Source organism: Callospermophilus lateralis, chromosome 3, assembly GCF_048772815.1.
Source record: "Callospermophilus lateralis isolate mCalLat2 chromosome 3, mCalLat2.hap1, whole genome shotgun sequence".
In the NCBI taxonomy this organism is placed as follows: Eukaryota; Metazoa; Chordata; class Mammalia; order Rodentia; family Sciuridae; genus Callospermophilus; species Callospermophilus lateralis.
This window is the reverse complement of record NC_135307.1, coordinates 131,162,423-131,169,849: the sequence shown is the minus strand read 5'-3', so window position 1 is coordinate 131,169,849 and position 7,427 is coordinate 131,162,423.

Genomic DNA, 7,427 nt, shown 5'->3' with positions numbered 1-7,427 from the left:
AAGGCTTCTACTTAATTTTCATGTGTGATGGTTTATGTGTCAACATGACTAGGCTATGGTGCCCATTTGGTCAAACACCAGTCTAGAGGTTGCTGTGAAGGTATTTTGTAGATATGATTAACATCTACCATCGGTCAACTTGAAGAGATTACCCTCAATAGTCGGGGTACCCTCATTCAGTCAAAGGCCTTAATACCAAAAACTGAGACTTCTAAAGAAGTTACTGTGCTTTAAGATTGTAATATAGAAATCTTATGAGAGTTGCCAGCCTGAAAGCCTGCCTTATAGATTTCAGACTTGCTAGCCCCCACAATGTGTGAGCCAATTTCCTTAAAGGAAATCTCTTAATGTAAACACACACACACACACACACACACACACACACACCACACCACATACACACACCACACACCATACCACACACCATACACACATACACCCTCTTGGTTCTGTTTCTTTGGAGAACCCTGACATACAGCACAGTACCAATTCCTATTTCCTCAGTTTGTCTATTTATCTCTCAATACTGCCAGGTCTGCTTTTAGTTCTCCTGCCACACACACAGCACACCTTTTCTCTTTCTGCATGCATGTGTACCTGAAGATCTCAGAATCATCTTAAGGAGGTTTGGACTCCATTTTTAGGAACCTGTTCCTTTCTTCAGCTTAACCTTATCTCTGGGCTGAGCCATGAACAACCCCTCAGAGATCTGTCTCCATCTGGACACTGCATTTGGAAAAGCTCCTTTTCCCATGGGTCAGGAGGCACAAAGAGAGGTATCTAAGTCCTAGAAGCCTGAGTACTGATGGAATCAGGATGGGGGGTAGTGCCTTGTCTTTAAACTAGGTCCTGAAACCTGTAGGGAAAAGCCTAGGCATCAGAAGGTTATGAGATCTTTCCTTGGTTGGCCCAAGAGTCTTTGACTACCACTGAGTGTAGTGAGGTGTTCAGACCTTGAACAAAGTCTCACTGTCCTGCTACCTACTCCTGGACTCCAAGGTTGCTGCCTTCCTCTGGCACCTGGTTTTCTAAAAGAGCTTATTATTTAACACTATGGATTTTGGGGGACATTAAAAGGGCCATTTCACATAAGTATTTCAGAGTTGTATTCTGGGTATTTCTGCTTATTTGGTAGAAATTATTTATTTATTTTTTCTTCAAGAAAATGGCCTAGAGAGGCAAATATAAGGTGAAAAATTATGGGGGGAGAGTCAGTATCTGAGAAATAACACTATCACTAGAAAGTTAGCATCTGGAAGGCAGGATTTTTTGTTTGTTTTGTCCTCTCCAGCACCTAAGCACAGCACAAAGCATCAATTAATCTTCATTGAATGAATTGGGTAAATCAATTTTTTAAAAAAGTCTTCCCATTTCCAAAAATCCTGGGAAATGACTTTCTTAAAAACAACAAACAAGCAAAACAAAATAAAAATAAAAACAAAAGACCCCTACAAACCCCTCAGAGCCTTAATTCTTGATTTTCTGGGGAAATAGTAATGAAGGCCTATTTGGATTTATTTGTTCTTTCAATATACATTTCTTACACCCCAATCAATGCCAAACACTGGCCCAGAACCTTTGGGACTTTAGCTGATGAAAGACCACAGCCCCACCCTCAAGGAACTCCCCCATCCAATAGCAGACAGACTAGGGTTCTGATAATTACTACACAATGTGGTGAGTGTTCTCAGTCCTAAAGAGGGGCTCTGGGAGCCAGGGAGGGAGTGACTAACTTCTGACTGCCTGGGGGCCTCAAGGAAGGCTGGAACTTGAAGCCTTAACAGGAGTTCACATGCCTGGTGAGGGGCAGGGAGAGGGAAGTAGTCCAAATTCTACCTTGGACCATGGTTCCATCAGATTACACACTTACCAGAGTTGCTGACAGTGAGCCAAATGGACAAGCAAAAGTTGGCTCTTCTTTCCTTTTCTCTCTTCCTGAGAGAGATGCTAATGAACAACAGTGGCCAAAAGGCAGGTCAGAGTATAGAAGAAACCAGATAATGGGCCAATTGGATAGCCATCCTCCTCTGACCATGTAGCCTTGGCCATACTGAAGTCACTAATGTGGAACAAGGCTTGGTAACCTCATGGCTTTTCTATCAGGAGGGGCTCTTGGAGGAAGAGAGCCCATCTGTGACATCCATTAGGCTTACCACCTTGAAGACAACCAGCCATTGGGGGCTGCTTAACTAGGGTGGCTTGATAACATGATAGACAGGGATTCTTAAGACAAAGAGTAACTGCTCTTAAGAGAGTGGGTGCTGCTAAAAACCTGTTGCCCGTTAATTGCTGTGGAGTGGAATATGCCAAGGTATCTTAATTCAAATCTTACCTCACCATCCTAGGGACCTTTTGTTGCTGTAAGTAAGGATGGTCCTTAGTTCCAAGAAGAAAATTAAAGGCTGCTCCTAAGATGAGCACAGTCATTTGGATGAAAGAAAACACATGGTTGCATTTAGAGATCAGATCTCAACAAGACGGGGCACCACCTCCTGCCCAGAGAGGAACGGGCCACAGGATGCAAAACTGGAATTTATGCGAGAATACTTTGCCCTTATTATAGCACCTCTAGCAAGGGATCTTGACACACATTTCTGGCACTAATTAGTTCTTGCATCTAATTGCTGTGGGTACACATTGCATGTGCCCATTTTCCTGATGGGAGAACTGACAAGGAGGAGATGGGCAGAAAATATGTTTTTAAAGGAAAATGATGCCATGTCTCCCGAAGTGTGTTTGCCTGGGGAGAACTTGTCTTATTACTTTTGCCTGAGGGCATTGTTTGCCACTGAGCTCACAGTTTCTGCCCTTCAGGGTTTACTTCTGTAATCAGTCCCTGAACTTGGTGTAAAAATGGCAAACCTTAGATTGGAAGATAGAGATTCATCAAATCACTGCTTCTGAAAAATAGCCCAGCAGTTAAGGGCATGACCTCCAGAGCCAGTTTCCTGGGTTTACTCTCCTGCTTTGGCACTCTCCTGGATGTGTGAGCCTGGAGAGTTTCTTGAATAAGACATTGTGCCTCGGTTTCTTCAGCTATAACATGGAATCCATAATAGTTACTTTCTCATATGTTTACCATGAGGAATATTTGTAAAGCTTTTGAAACAATACCTGACCTATAGTAAGAGTTAAGCATTAGGTGGATCCATATGAAAATTACCAACATGTGTATTCATTCTGACTTACAAATGCAGCAATTTCATATGACTCATTCTAATATTCGTTTAATAATAAAGAAAAAGGTTTTACTTGAATATTATTTATACTATCATCTTATTTATAATACTTTAGTATTTTTATTTTTGTTGTAATTTAATTTGTGACTTTGTTACTATATTTATGACATTGGTCTATAATATACCTGGTTTTTGTTTATTAACTCATTCAAATACACTTTGAAAGAATTATTTAAATTAGGGCTGGGGTTGTAGCTCTGTGGCAGAATGCTAGCATGTGTGAGGCACTGAGTTCAATCTTCAGCACCATATAAAAATGAAATAAAGTCATTGTGGCCATCTACAATTGAAGAAAAATATTTTTAAAAATTGTTTAAATTATATGTCACAGGATTTTGGGTGTCATGCCCCTGAGTTGGTAACCAAAACTTGCAGTTGTAAAAAGGATCAAGAACCCCACATTCTAGGGTCAGGGAACTGTGGCCTGGAGCTTCTGGAGGAACCTCTTTTGTAGAACATGTAGGCATCACCTTACCAGCTTCCACATGTCAACACTGGCTGTAACAGGAATCCTGGAGGAGAACACATCTGGACTGTTGGGGTAGTGCAGGGGATTGCTTCCCTCTTTGAAGTCAAAGGAGGGAGGCCTCAGGAGCAACCTTGGTTAAGTTGGCTGGATGTGGGTTCTATATATTCTAGGCTTATCTAAGAACCAATGAGCCTGTTAACTAGCCTGATGCAGCAATGCCCAGGGATTTGGAGAAGAATCCTAGAGTGATCTGCATGGTAGGGGCTGTGTTTAGAGAGGGCCTATCTCCTGTCATCTGGCCCCTGGCCTGGATTTTCAGCTTCATCTGGGACATAAGATTAATTCTGAACATGTTTATGAGATTAATAGTTGGCTGCTGAGGATAGTTGAGTTTGGAAGCCAGTAACTATCACTGAGTGAGGCAGCAGAGGCATGAAGTAGGATGCTGTGAGCTGGGGTAGGAATATAGAAGACAAAAGTCTAAAGGGACCATAAATGGCTACCAGAAGTACCCAGGAAGGAGTTATCCTTGGAGGACTTATTGGAGACATAACCTGCCGACTTTGGTCCCAAGATAGTGTGTTACTGTTGGGTAGGAGAGAATAAATATTTTCTTGTTGGGTGAAATGGGTAACAGCTGTCTTACTTCTTCCTTTAGGCCCCAATACTGGCCTCATTCTGGAAAGATAGGGGAGAAGACAGGACAAGGGGAGAGATCTCTAGAACTGCATGCAGACAAGGTCACAGGTCTCTTCTTGCTTGGAGAAGAGAAATAGAGGGGCTCTGAGTTGGGTATAATAATAGTGAAACTTTAATAGGATTTTCTAAGCATATAGTGGGCCTGGTACTTCTAAACAGTGTAATCATGATTGATTAACTCTTTTAACCATGGAAATATTCCTGTGAAGTGGTTATTATCATTATTTCCATTTTACAGATGAGGAAGTTGGGATACAGAGGTTAAATAACTTGCCCAACAATCCCAGATAGTAAGTGCAGAGCTGGGATTCCAACCCAGCCGGCCAGCCAGCTCTGTGGTTATTCATGGAACAAGATAATCTAAAGAATTGAAATATGAAGTAACAACAATAAAGAGCAAACAAAAAATAGAAGTTATAGAATCACCATGAAATATCACCAAAGATTCTACAATCTCACAAGTGAAGGGGATTTGATAGAACATAACTTTTGGTAGGTTTTAGGTAACTAAAATGATTTAAAAAAATTTTTTTTGATACTGAGGATTGAACTCAGGGGCAATTGACCACTGAGCCAGTCAATCCCCAGCTCTATTTTGTATTTTATTTAGAAAGAGGGTCTCACTGAATTGCTTAGTGCCTCACCATTGCTGAGGCTTGCTTTGAATTCGTGATACTCCTGCCTCAGCCTCCTGTGCCACTGGGATTACAAGCATGCACTACTGTGTCTGGCTAAAATGATTCTTTTTTTTTTTTATCCACACCAGTGAGTTGAGACTTCTTGGTAAACCACTTTCCTACTAGCTTTTTTGTTTCTTTATATAAGCCTGTGAGGAAGGCATTGTTATTATTCTCATTTTATAGATAAGGAAACCATGTTCCACAGAGGTTAAATGATGTCTCCAAGGTCACCAAATTTACAAGTGGTGGAGTTGGGTGTTTGAAGTAAGTTCTTTTGACTTTAGGACCTGAGCTTTGACTCCCTCAAGTGTTGTGAAAGACATGAATAGAAGCTGGCGTGGACTTTACCATTTGGGGTTGAGTTATGCAAGGGCAAAGGCTTAGTATTGTGGTGTGATGGAGAAAGATGGTAAGACCCATGAGGTAAAGATGCACATGTGGTGTTTTGAGAGAGTGTAGGAAAGAGGGATGTAAAGTTATACCTTCTCAAAGAAATTAGAAAGGATAGAACTAAGGGCATTACTAACATGTTGTAAGGCAATAATGGTGATGGATACCATTTTGAGCCCTTACACATTACCAGATATGGAGGGAACTCCATAGTGTTAATTAATCTGAGCTTCATGCTAACTATGGGAGAGAGGTGGTATCAACTCCATTTTGTGGAACAAAACTCAAGTCTCCAAAGCATGAGGCGACTTAGCTCTTTTTCCAACTTTATCAGATAAACACTTGGATAATTGACCTTCTGTTTTTCTAATATATATGTATTTAAAGTTATAATTTTGCTTCTAAACCTAGCTTTAGCTGCATCCCATATGTTGTGATGTCATATACTAATTATCATTAAATATTTAATTTTTCTGTTTCCATTATGATTCATCTTTGACTTATGAGTTATTTAGAAGTATATTACTTAACATCCAAACATGTGGGGATTTTCTTAAGTTATATTTTAGTTACTATGTAAATTATTTTTACTGTGATCTTAGAACATGTCCTATGTAATTTCAAAACTTTGAAATTTGTTGAGACTTAATATTTAACTCAGCATCAAATGGTCAATTTAAGTAAGGTGCCCCATGTATACTTGAAAAAGAAAGTACATTTTTCATTTATTAGGTAAATGTGTGTGTGTGTATATGTGTGTGTGTGTGTGAGTGAAACAGAGAGAGAGAAACAGAGACAGAGACAGAGACAGAGGGTCGGGGAGAGGGAGAGATCAGATCCAATATGTTCATATCTTCCCACATCATTACTTAGCTTTGGTTCACTTATTCTACCAGTTACTAGTTGGAAAGTGTGTTAATACATCTCTTACTTATAAGGAAAAGTTGGGCTTTAGTTTTTGTGAGTGCTCCCCTATTTCTGAGTTTCTCCCTTATTCCTAGAATCACAGTTCTCCAGGGGTTCCAAATGAAACCCTGGATGTTTACCATGGCTCCTCCTCTGTGATGGTCCTTGAATGTTCCTTCTTCCCCATCCCTAGGAGACTCTAATAAATGCTACCTAGCTTCTGAGTGCTCCTTTACAGCTTCCTGATGTGTTTGATAAAAGCCTTAAGGGTGGGAGTAGTGCCTTCTCTCCCCTTTCTGTGCCTCCATCTCCCTCCCCTCCAGGGTCTTGGCCCTAGGGTCCTCCTCCTGTACAGCTCTTGCCTGACTTCAAACAGGTTTTATTTTCCTTTGTATTTGTTTATCTAGTTTTTCTAGTTGATGTTGGCACCAGTTGATAACGAGTTAGAATCCTCTTGCTGGAAGTGAAAGTCTTTTTTAAGAAAAAATGGTAAATCTCTTCAAAAATATATATGAGGTAAACTGAGGATGGAGCTCAGTGGGAGACACTTGCCTAGCATGCAGGAAGCTCTGGGCTTGATCCCCAGCAACATGCACACACACACACACACACACACACACACACACACACACACACACCCCTCACACATTTAAAATTTACAAAACTCAAAAAATTAAGAGGAAGTTGACCCTAGTCGGAAAGAAATGCCTTCTTATGTGGTTCAACTAAGAGCTTAAACCACATGTGGTTCACTGATAATGTGCTTAGTAAGATTTTTTCACATGCCCCTGTTCCTCCTTCCCAATTTCCTTTATTATACAACTAACAGAAAACAAGAACAATGATTAATTGCTCATAATCTCATTCATGCAAATAACAGCAACCTCTGTTTTTGTTTTGAAGTTTGTACTTCATATGTAAATTCTACTATGGTATCATACTCTATATGCCTTTTTCACTAATTACTTCATAAACATATTGCCAGCCTATGCAAACTTGATTTTTACTAGTTAGACCACATAGCCTGTGTGGCCTTACATACTT